Below are 13,648 nucleotides of genomic sequence, written 5' to 3'. Positions count from 1 at the left end.
AAGAGTCATCATCGGTAAGCAACAGGAGATTTGGAAGAGAACCAGCGTTACTGTTTGTGTTGTTTGACTGTATATTCATATTGTCTTAAATAATTCTTACCAATAGAAAAAAAACAATAATCAAGCACTGCTATGAGTTTGCGAGATTCGAGAGTATTCGACGCCGCAGCTGTGTGAGTAAAAAGGTCGAAAAATAGCACTTGTACTCTTTCCCCGAGGGGGCTAAGAGCGGTTACCGCATCACAGGCACTGATTTAATATTTTTTTGCGTAAGAGTTTATAAACAAATAACGAACTAATTGTCACTGTAACAACGAATATATAAGCGTAGTAGTGATTAGACGACTTAAAGAATAACTCGACACAGGTTCGTTCACTGATGTGTTCGCAAGACGATATTCAATAAAACTATTCACTTAATAGCTCACCTAATAAAAGAAGTTTATATATTTTCCACCTGTAGAAGAAATTACGTAAAAAAAAAAACAAGAGCGCGGCCCAGAAACTAATGGTTGAATGATTCGTAGTGCGGTGATACCGAATAGGTCGAATGACGTCACAGGCGACTCGTAAACTACTGACGTTCCGTACGTAATACGTAAATTTTAATAATCTATTTCTAAGTCATTTATTGATGGATTTCAAAATTTCTTTCAGTGATGGATAAGTTTTGATCTATATTTTCTTACCATTACGTTGAATATAATATTAACAACATCATGAAACTTCTCCATTAATTATTGTTTCAATATTTAGTGTACATCAAATAACAATAAAAAAAACCCGGATACTCAATGTGCAATTCTCTCGAATATTTCCAAGATTCAAGAAAACATAGAAAATAATGCAATAAATAAAATTATACCCCGTAAATGGAGAAAACACAGTAAATGAACAAAAACGATTTGATTACAAAGAAGTATCTCCTATTAATTTATGTACAAAAAGTAATGATATCCCATCAAAAACATAAATGTAAAATTAGAGCCATGTTCAATATTATGATATAAACTTTGGTTGTTGACTTCAACGACAAAAGAAGTGAGATCTAAATGGGTGCCAAGTTCGATGGCCCGTCGTGAATTTATTTATAACTACATAAAATTTCATTTATTTTCATAATTTAGGATAATATATTATAGCCTAAGGTCTGGCTTGGCTAGTTCTCATATACGAGCTATACTCTCTATACGAAATATATCTCATATAATAACTAACCATATATTTACGTAAGCCGTAAATGAACCGAATAGCCAAGTTTTAAAGACGCTCTAATTAATTTAGTAGCTCCTCAGTCACATCCAAATAGCACACATCAGCGTAGTCGAGGATTGGTAGAAGAAGAGATTGCGCTAGAATAATTTTTGTACTGAAAGGGAGAAAGTATTGGAGACGTTTAAGAGAGTGGTAAGTATAGTGTATCGGCTTGCTAACATCATTGACTTGGGCTACCCAGGACATATTGCAGTCAATAATAAGACCCAAGTTCCTTACTGAATCGCAGTAAAAAATTGGAATCCCGTCATAAAGTAGTTTGGGAACTAGCCCCCAGTCTAGCTTGCTTCTAAGCCTGCTACTGCCAACAATTATAGCTTGTGATTTTTTGGGATTCACAAGAAGGCCAAAATATTTAGCCCACGACTGAATAGCAGACAGGTCCATATTCAATAAATGAACAGCCCTGGGTAGCTCAGCCAAACTAAAATGTCGATAAAGCTGTAGATCATCTGCATACAGATGGAAGGGAGAAGTAATAAATAGGGAAATGTTATTAATAAAAACAGAAAACAGTAATGGTGAAAGTACGCCGCCTTGAGGGACACCAGCCGTGAGCTCTAACCAATCTGACGAGGAATCGTCAGTTTTTACACATTGCTGGCGTCCGAAAAGGTATGAATGAAACCAGTTAATAACAGGAGGAGAGACGTTGACTGCACGAACAGTACCAAGAAGTATGTCAAAATCAACGGAGTTGAAGGCGCTGCTAAAATCCAACAGAGCAATTGCAGTGAGCTCGGTGTTATCCATAGCCCACCGCACATCCTCCGTTATCTTCAGCAAGGTACACACAGTACAGTACCAACAGTACTGTGGGATGGACGAAAACCGGATTGGAAAGGACATAACAGGTTGTAAGTTGTAAGAAAGGAATAAAGTTGTTCGCGTACAATGGACTCAATGAACTTAGAGAGGAAAGGGAGGATAGATATGGGACGATATTGGAACATAAGAGTAGGATTGCTGGTTTTGGGAAGAGGTATAACGATAGCCTTCTTCCAGAGTGTTAGGAAGACATTGCATGAAAGTGAATAATTTATAATGTGGGTAATCACTGGTGCAATGTCATCCAACACTGGTAAAATCATATTAAGGCTGAGGCTATCGCTAACAATGGCTTTGGTGGAAATAGAACGGACACACCTCTTGATAACATCTTCAGAAACCAACTGGAAAAAGAAAGAGGGACAGTTTGGTGGTTCAAGAGAAGATAAATAAGAAAGAGTATCTGATTTCGTTACAGGATCTATAATAGTGGGAGGGATAGTGAAGAAAGAATTAAGCGCTTTAAGGTCAACGTAACTGTGGCAGGCTACAGGAGTTTTGCCCACACCCATTGACCTTAAAAAACTCCAAACTTGGGTTTGACAGAGATTTTTGATTGTTGAGTGAATGTAGCGACGTTTTGCGTCCCTACACATTCTGCTGCAGATGTTACGTAATCTTTTATATGTTACAAAATTTTCCTCAGATGGATACTTTTTATATCGACTCTTGGCTTTATCGCGTTTTGCCATGGTGTTTCTGATTACTAGTGTTAACCAAGGAGCTGGTGCATGCTTCATCCGCACTGGTCGTGCAGGAGCATGGATGTCATATATACGAATCAGTTCAGTAGTTAGATCGTTGACCATGGCATCAATGTTATTCGAAGATAGTAGTGACGACCAGTCGATATTTTTTACGTCCTCTTTCAAACGTTCAAGTTTAATATGCTTGAAATCGCGCTGAATAGATACTTTGCCTCTAACCTTAGGAGGGCGCACTTTATAAATAAGAAAAATTAAGTCATGATAGGAAAAGGTAGCAGTCATTTGACCGTGAGAAATAACAAAATGAGGGTTAGAGATAAACATCAAACCAATCAGTGAAGGCTTACAGCCAGGAAAGTAATGAGTGGGTGAATACATTGAAAGTAAATGTAAATTAAAAGAAGACAGCAATGCTTCAGTTTCTGTGCTCGTGAATCGTCTATCAATATACACGTGTTCAGATCGCCCAAGCATATTACGTGATCAAAGTTCGGTAAAAGATTAGCTAAAATGTTTTCAAGGTCATTAAATAATTAATTTTATCACTAGGGTTGTAAAGAACACCAAGTAGAATTTTTTTATGATGTATCTCAATACTTAAAAAAAGATATACTATAGAGTCTACAGAATGTGCTCCCCACGAGCAGAGAGAAATATTGGCCGGAATGTCTCCTCGCAAATAAATACCCACTCCACCTCCACCACGCCCAACGCGGTCGTGGCGAAACAGTTTTTTTTTTTTAATTCTTTAATTATACCTGGGAGTTTAATCAATAGATTGACTATGTCACCCCCGTACAAGCAAAACACCATATCATAACACAATACTCAAAATCACATCACTTAACATCTAATTAACTTAATATTATAATATAATAATATGATACATCAATAGTCTGTTTTATATAAGGTGTTAAAATCGCAAAGGTAAACTTCTATTCACACATTTTAACTAATAGCTTAGCTTCTTCTGATGATGGTATCGCGAGCAAACTATTACATATACCCACATCATATGATTTTAATAAACGGGGCCGGAACGACGCATTCCGCGCGCATTCCATCAATCGATGATAAATATCATCCATGCAATTACATAATACGCATTTATAAGTATTTGTTTTGCCCATCATGAAGTAAAACTTGTTGGACGGAATATGATCGGAACGAAGTCTCATAATTGCCACTATATTTTTCCTGCTTCTTTTAATTGTTGGAACCATGGGCAGTGAGGAAGTTCACATACAATTGTCTTGTACCATATACCTTTATGTCGCGACCGTTCATCAAAATATTCCTGCCAGTTTTGTTTACATATTTGCTTGAATTTATTTAAAATTTCATTATGTAAAGGTATGCAATGATAAGAAATTCCGTTATCAACTGCTTGTTTTGCAGCTTTGTCAACTTCCTCGTTGCCCAAGATTCCGATATGTGAAGGTATCCACTAGATTACTACAGTTTTATTTGCCTTTTGACTTTTGCATATAGATTCTAAAATATCATAAGCTAACGGGTATCCTCGAAAGGTCAAGGTTAACCGAGCCAGATGATGAAGAGCGCTCTTTGAATCAGACAGTAATACAAACTGACTTCCGGAACAAGATAACGCGTAGGAAAGTGATTCTGAAATTGCAATCAATTCGCTGTGCATTATAGATACGTCTGCTTTAATTTTAAATTTGATCTGGATATCTGTCTGAGGGTCAAAGATAGCTGCTCCTGAACCAAGTTTATTTTTAGATCCGTCAGTGAAAAGTTTGTAAAACGACTTATAGTGGGTGTCCAGAAATGTCCGACATCTATTTAAAATATCTGATTTTGTATATAATGTTTTTGAAATCGCTATTCCGTCTACATCTGGAATTAAATTTTTAGTTAAGTCTATACTACCTATCCATGTATGGAGAGAATGACATTGTAGTTTTTTAATTGATTTAACAGGATAATGGGATAAATTCCTGTAGACTGTAACAAGCAAAGGAAGTTTTTTATTTCTCCAATAAAATTACGACAACTAATGTTTAAATCTTCTATAACATTAACAGTTACGTTATTTTCTAAAGATTTTGACTTTAGCACAAACTTGGCAGCAAGGTATTCCCTTCTGATCTTCAGAGGTTGAATACACGATTCGCTCTCCATAACATAAATCGGTGTGGTTTTGATAAATCCACCAACAACTCGCATTGACTGATTTTGTACTTTGTCCAACTTACTTAGATGACTCTTTAGACCGATATCGTACAAAAAACTACCATAATCAAGTCGGCTACGGATAATAGAAAAGTAAAATCGACGTAAATGTATAGGATGAATCCCCCATGCACTACCAGCTAACACCTTAAAAATATTTAAGAATTTTAATGTTTTGTCTCTAATCTCATTAATGTGCCTCCCCCATTTTAAGCTCCTGTCTAACCACATTCCCAAATATTTGACACTATCAACTTCTTGTAACCGAAAATTATTGTTTACCAATAGGATTGCAGTGTTACATCTAGGTCTACGTTTACTAAAAATGCAAACTTTCGTTTTTCGTTGGGATATACTTAATCCAAGTTCTTTGATGAGATTACAAAATATATATAATGCGTTTTGTATATCGTTTGCCGCCACGCTGACTATCTTATTTGAACTATACATAACAAAATCATCTGCATATTGCGAGATGAATACTTGCGATATCTCTCGACATATTCTTCTAGTAGCAACGTTAAACAACAACGGAGATAAAGGGTCACCTTGCGATAACCCTACTGCTGAAGTCCGCGAGAATTTTAGGTTATTACTACTATCAATAGTTAAAATTCTTTCATGAAGATATTCCCAGAGATATTGATACAGAATAGCCCCAATACCAGCATCATCAACGAGGTTCAACAGATTTGCTACGTTGACATTGTTATAGGCATTATCTATATCTATAAAACAGCCAACCGTCGTACCTTTAGTAAAGCCGATTTGAATACGAGTTATTAGTATATCTATAATATATCTTTAAATGGTGACCGTCTTGAAGTAGCTGATACTACGGTGTTTTTAGGAATAGAATTGGATTCCAGACTTCAGTGGACTTCTCATTTATCATCCCTAACAGGAAGACTCAGCTCCGCAACATACGCGGTTAGAAAAGTTAGACAACTAACTGATATTGATACCGCTCGTTTAGTTTATTTTGGTTATTTTCACAGTATTATGTCATATGGCATATTACTTTGGGGTAACGCTGCAGATATTGAATCTGTCTTTATTTTACAAAAGAGAGCAATTCGGTTTATTTATAATCTTGGAGCTAGAGACTCTCTTCGGGATGTTTTTAACAGAGTAGGAATACTTACTGTTGCGTCGCAATATATTTACAACAATATCATGTTTATTCACAGTAACATTGATCACTTTGATAAAATCAGTGATAATCATTGTATATGCACTAGAAGTAAGGATAAACTTATAACGCCAAGTTTCCGACTCCGCAAAGTCAATAGATCCTTCTTGGGGCAAGGTATCCGTTTCTATAATAAAATTCCGCAGAAATTTTTAACTTTGCCGTTTAGTAAATTCAAATCGTTTGTTAAAAATACATTGGTAGAAAAAGCATACTATTCGATACAAGATTTTGTAGATGATAAAAAAGCGTGGAGTTAATACCTGTTGACTTCCAAGCAGGATACATTAATTGAAATAATTGTATTTAATTAACATGACGCTGTATTTTTTAAATGTTAAAAAAGAGTAACTACTGAGTTTCTTGCCGGTTCTTCTCGGTAGAATCTACTTTCCGAACCGGTGGTAGCTTCACTTAATTGTAAAATGACGATTCAAAAGTGCTTATAAAAGCCTACTTGAATAAAGTTTATTTTGATTTTGATTTTGATTTTTGATTTAGTCGAACCAGATTATCGTAGCAAGAACGCGATTTCCTAAAGCCTACTGTTTCATTTGAAAAACAATCATTCTTTTCCAGGTACCAATCTAACCTACGTGAGATTATAGTATGTAATATTTTACAAACGCAGGATATAAGTGCAATAGGCCTCCAACCAGATATTGATCGGTTGTCCCTTCCCGGTTTCGGTACAGGAACTATCCTAACTTCCCTCCATTGTTTTGGTATGAAACTTTCTGATAAAAACTGGTTATATAAATTCACAAGTATACTCTTACCGGAATCGGGCAAATTGTAAATCATTGAATAAGTTATATCGTCTTGGCCTGGTGCCGTGTCTGATCTTTTCAAGAAATTATTTAATTCCTGTACCGTAATCGGAGCTTTTAGTATTAAATTATCGGATTTAAATTTTAGATGATTCGGAGATACAAAATCTGGTGCTAAATTTCGTAATAACTTTTCAGAAATTTCGCTCATCTATGAAATTCCGGGACGACTTGACGCCCTTGATCCACTTCATTCGAAGCCACATTTCACTATATGAAGTTTCCTCATTAATATTGTCACAAAAGTTCTGCCACGACTTGAATCTACTACGTCTGATATCTTGTTGTGTCTGTCCTATCTTTTCTTGCAGTATGCTAAGATTGCTAGATGTGGGATTTCTTCTGAACTCTGCTAATCCTAAGCGTCTCTTAGCCACTGACCACGAGATATTTTGTGACCCGTAAGGTTTTGGCTTAAAATTACTAGTGCCTACTGGATTTTCTGATATTTTTATATATTTATTATAGCTTCTTCTGCAGCTGCATTGACGATGGCTATAAACTTGTCATATGCCATTTGACCGTTACTTGAGTTTGTGTATTCATGTAGGGGCTGTTTCATTACTTCTCTATATAATATCCAATTTGCTTTTTTAAAATTTCGTCGCATCTTGACTGTGTATTTTAAGTTTATATATAATTTAACTTTAATCATTAAATGGTCACTTCCCAGGCTTTCATTCAAAACATTCCACTTTAATTTAATAGCTATGTCTTCAGATGCTAATGAGATATCAGGAGTTGTTCTCTGAACCAAACCATTGACTAATCTTATCCGGGTATCACTGCCATCATTCAGAGAAATAAAATTACTTTCTAATAATGCATCAAAAATGTGACATCCTCGTGTATCTAGTTTCCTCGACCAATTTCGATGATGTCCGTTGAAATCTCCTGCAATTATTGTCTTGTTCTCAAAATTAGAAAAAAATCCATTCCAGTCTTGAAAAGAGGTACTAATTATTGGAGGGCAATATATAGATACTATGTTTTCCAAGTCCCCACAATTAAATATCTTAACATATGTATATTCAATTCCTGAATTAGAAATATTTACATATTTTTGTTGAGCTTGTATAGACCGGTGTGTAATTATAGCTACAGCTCCAAATCCATCTCTACGATCTGATCTAAAAATATTATACCCAGATATATGATAATAGCTGTCTGGATCTAGCCAAGTCTCACTAATTAAGGCAATGTGAATTTTCTCCTGCAACAACACAACAACAGCCTGTAAATTCCCACTGCTGGGCTAAAGGCCTCCTCTCCCTTAGAGAAGGTTTGGAACATATGTCCACCACGCTGTTCCAATGCGGGTTGGTGGAATACACACGTGGCAGAATTTCTATGAAATTTGTCACATTCAGGTTTCCTCACGATGTTTTCCTTCACCGCTGAGTACGAGATGAATTATAAAGACAAATTAAGCACATGAAACAGCGGTGCTTGCCTGGGTTTGAACCCGCAATCATCGGTTAAGATGCACGCGTTCTAACCACTGGGCCATCTCGACTCACCTGATTAATTTTCTCCTGATTTAATATTAATTCGAATTCCGATCTCTTTGGCCTTAGACTTTGGGCATTCCATTGTAAGACATTTATAGATTGTTTAGTATTGATCCTATCCATATTTGCTTAAAAATCTTAAACATGGCCATTCCGATATAAATCTCATTATAGTCGATAATACACCTTCATAAATTATACTCAAGCATTCTTTAATCATTTCTTCCCAAGTCAAGTCACTATTTAAAATTTTATCTTTTAGAATTTTTAGTACTGATTTCCATTCAACGAACCCTCGTTCATCTTTATATTAATTCCCTTCTTTTCCATCTCTTTGTTCTTCACTGAGTACTGTTTCTGTGTCTGATTCTGGTCTATCTTCCATTGTCTCCAAATTATTGACTTCTATTTCATCTATATTAATAACATCTTCGGCGATGGCCTTTCCAGCATTCTTTACTTTTTTCTTCTTAGGCTTTTTACTTTTATTTTTTGTGACATCAGCGTATGTTCTTGTAAGATTATGCTCTGCGGTGTTTTCTTTTAAACTATGAACTGCAGATACATCATTAGCATTATTAATTTTTGGAAATAAATTATGTGATATAACAGGTGCTGGAGGGGGGCTGGGTGGAACATAGATAGTTAGAGCCTTTTTGTATGAACAATTAAATTTCGCCATTAACTCTCGAACTCGTTTTTCTTTCCTATAAATGGGGCATATTCTGATCATAGCCATGTGATTACCACCACAATTATTACACATAAATGAAGACCGTTCACAATTTTGATGGTTGTCACCACATTTTGGGCAAACAATTTTATTTGATGGGCAAATTTTGACCGTATGTCCATATCTCCAGCAGCGCGAACATTGGGTAACAGGAAACATATAGGGAGTTACTGTTACTGTGGTATCAAACATTTTTATTTTAGATGGTAAGGATGAACCTTTAAAACAGATTCTCATTGCCTCGCTATTCTCCCACTTTCCATCTGAGCTATTTCTCCGTTTAACCTCTTTACTCCCATAATTGGTATGCTATCCATTTCCATTAAAGAAATTGTTATTTATCAATTCCTCAGCACTCTCTTCTTTATCAAACTGTATAAGTACCTTGAATGAATTTATATATTTAACACGAACAACATTTTGTATATTCTCTAATGTTAATATTTTAGCCAACTTAAATTGTTTTGGAATTGGGTCAGTGGATGAAATACAAACTTCAATCTGGTCGTCTGGTATTCTTTCCCTGTCGTTCAAGTCTCCAACGCGAGCTAACCTTTTACCTTTCCTCTGAACCGTTGTCCAAATTTCTTCCCTATTAGCCACCCTATTCCTTTTATTCGGTCTTATATTATTTTCATGTATCTCACAATTGGAATCCGCAATTTCCTCATCTTCCTCTGAATGCTTAAAGTTATCACTCATATCCGTTTGCATAACATGTTCCGTCTCACCCTGCACATTAGAACTATTAGCAGTCATTCTTATCTGTTATTTTCGAACAAAGCAATAGACATTGTAAACAAAGTTATTACGCGTTGTCGAGCGCAGTGGTGATTAAACCGGTTTTGCAATGCGATAATAACGCGTCCACGTTCAACAAGCGTCTTCGCGCGAATCGGCGAAACAGTTGGTAGCCGGGTAGAGAACAAGAAGTAGACGGTAGGGAGGGTTTTAGCCATGTTTCAAAAACTAGAATGCAATCGACTACACTAGTGTCAAAGGATGTGAGAAGATCAGAATAGTGAGCTGGTAGACTCTGCACGTTGATATGGACCAGTGAAAGGAGGTTCTTATTTGGGAGAAATACTTTCTGGAGTTTTGCCTCCAAAAGTTCAGTATCAGATAGTGAGTCATGGTTACTGCTTAAGGCATTTTCATAATCATCTTCAAAGTTCATCAAAGTAGAAATAAATAGAAAGAAAATAAATAAATATATATAAATATGTATATAACACTATAAAAGACAGTATAAATATCTAAATATGGTATACTCGTGTATACAAAAATAAATACAAAAATCTAAATAACTATTTGCCAATAACAACATGTCGGCGCAGTAATAACACCAGACGTTTAAGAACACGTGCATCTCGGCTTGGAAACAACAACAGGAACAGGTGTCAATAAACACGTGCAAGTCCAACAACAAAGTTGTTTACAATCGCTCATCGCTCAACAAATCAGGCGAGATGGGGGACGACGACGTAGCACTCGCTCCGTTCACACCTCTTAATTGTGATATTGGTCACTCCTGAATTGTTTCTAGTATAAATTGTTTTCTTATGAGTAATTAGTACAATTAATAACAATTAGGTAAAGTAGATAAGTTTCTTTAATATTAAATTTGTTTGTATTAATGTTTTTACAATTAAAAGTGGAAGTAGTTAAATTTGTTGGATACTAAATTATTAATTTATGTTAAATTCGTGATTTAAATTTGAATTTTTAAATCTTAGATTGTGATTTATTATAATTTATAATTATTATTTTTAACTATCAATTATTTTGTAATTAATTGCGTTTTATTCATTATTTTTGTAGTTTTCAGTGAAATTATGCCTGGGGACGAACGTCCATGTTCACCTATTTTACAAAACGTTACGGCCTCAGCCGAAATCAGAAGTGGAATGGACCATGGGAACTCTTCAGGTCCATCAGCCCGCACAGAAGGAAATGGAAATAACCAGGCTCTGTCTGCTTTGGCCAGTATTATAGAGAACTTAACGCGGCAACAGCAGTTAAGTATGGATTCTAATCGAGAATTTCTAGCAGGACTTCTAAATCAGACTGTGTCACCAACAAAACGGCCGCGACTCAGCGATATTTATATCGCATCATTTGACCCAGATGGCGATGTACCAATACGGGACTGGTGCGAGCACGTAGATAGGGCAAAGGATCACTGGCAACTGACTGATTATGAGGTATGTACGAAAATAGCTGGCTTACTTCTAGGGCGTGCCAAAACTTTGGGAGATACATGGTTAGTAAAATCACCAATATGGTCTGAAATGCGAGAAGCATTAATTCAAACATTTGAACTAGAGGCACGATATTCTAACGATATAGTGAAGCTACGAAACTTTAAATTCGATATGTCAAATCCAGCTGATTCAAATACTAAGGCTTGGAATATATGGAAAAGAGTCATCGGTGGTGATAAAGAGAAGGATGCGGTAGAAGCTGTAATAGGCTGCATAGACAATGAGTTTATTCGACTTCGTTTGTTGTCTAGTAAATGTTCCTCGGTGCCCGAGTTAATTTCTGTTGCAGCTACGATTAAACAGCGAGAATTTCATACGACCGAGATTAAGAAACAATAGGGACGACACCATGCTTTGTTTTAAATGTGGTAAAATGGGACATGTACAAGCCAACTGTAACAAAGGTGACAAGAAAATTACTGATCCAAAACCTTTGCTTAGCACAACTACTACAAGTGAGTTCCTGAGCCGAACTGAACTCCCTTGGCCAACGTGCAGCTACTGTAATAAAATTGGCCACACCGAGTCGGTCTGTTTTAAGAAAATGGGAGATGAAACCGAAAAGGTTAATTTAGCCAGGTCAATTTTAACTCCAATGAACGTTAATATTAATAACTGCAAATTTACAGCATTTTATGACAGTGGTGAAGCTCGTTCTTTAATAAGACGTTCCGTCAGTCAATCTATTCCAGGTAAACGAGAAGATTATCCTTTAATGCTTAAAGATATTGGCAATGACAGTATTCCAATTTTGTCCTGTCAGAGGATCAATGCGACTTGCGATATAAATGGCATTTTTGTGGAAGTTGCTTTTCACACTGTGGAAGACCATAAAATACCCTGTGATCTATTGATAGGCGCAGAAATAGTGAAGGGTACAGGCTTAACTGTGGTCATAACTGAGGCTGGTGCTACGATAATGAGACAGTCAACCATTCTTAATATAAATGTGATTGAAGACTCCTTTACAGATTTGGACACTGATTTGATGGATGCAAATGAAATATGTTAATTAAAAAAGGTACTATCAAAATACAGTGACATATTTACTACAGGTATTCCAAAAAACAGCCAGTCCTGTGATTCTCGTGAAGAAGAAGAATGGGGAGGATCGAATGTGCACTGAATACTGAGAATTGAATAAAAATACTGTTCCCATAAAGTTTCCATTACCAATAATTTCAGATCAAATTGACAGGTTGTCAGATGCCGCCTATTTCATCAGTCTAGATATGGCTCAAGGCTTCTACCAAATTCCCATCAAAGAAGAATCGATACCTAAGACAGCTTTTATTACACCTGATGGTTTATACGAATACGTGAAGATGCCGTTTGGTTTGATGAATGCTCCAGCTGTATTTCAGCGTGCTATAATGGCTGCATTGCGGCCCCTATTGGATAACATCTTAGTTTACATGGATGATGTATTGATAAAATGTGAGACGTTCACTGAAGGATTGAAAAACTAGGTAATGTTCTGGCAGCCTTAAACGAAGCCGGGTTTACTGTAAATGCGAGAAAGTGCTCATTTTTTAAGACATCCATTGAATATCTTGGAAATTTGATTTCAAAGGGGAAGGTTCGTCCAAGTCCAAGAAAGATAGAGGCTTTAGAAAAATCACCAATTCCTACAAACGTAAAACAGGTACGACAATTTTGTGGTTTGGCTGGTTGTTTCCGACGCTTTATTCCATCCTTCTCCGAACGCTTATTTCCTCTATATAATTTAACAAAAAAGGACGTTAAGTTTCAATGGACAGCAGAATGCGGGACTTGATGTCATTCGTCGATTAACTTCAGCACCGGTTTTAACTATTTTTCAAGATGGACTCCCAATCGAACTCCATACAGACGCTAGCAGCACTGGGTTGGGAGCAGTCCTTATCCAAATACAGGATGGACGACGGCATGTCATTGGTTATATGAGTATGCGAACTACTGAACCCGAAAGTCATTACCACTCCTACGAGTTGGAAACTCTTGTTATAGTAAGAGCAATAAAACATTTTAGACAATATCTGTACGGTAGGTTCTTTACAATTGTAACTGATTGCAAAGCCATATAGTATTCTTCCAGAAAACATGAACTTTTACCCAGAATCCATAGATGGT

Source organism: Vanessa cardui, chromosome W, assembly GCF_905220365.1.
Source record: "Vanessa cardui chromosome W, ilVanCard2.1, whole genome shotgun sequence".
Taxonomy (NCBI): Eukaryota; Metazoa; Arthropoda; class Insecta; order Lepidoptera; family Nymphalidae; genus Vanessa; species Vanessa cardui.
Note: the sequence above shows the minus strand (reverse complement) of the source record.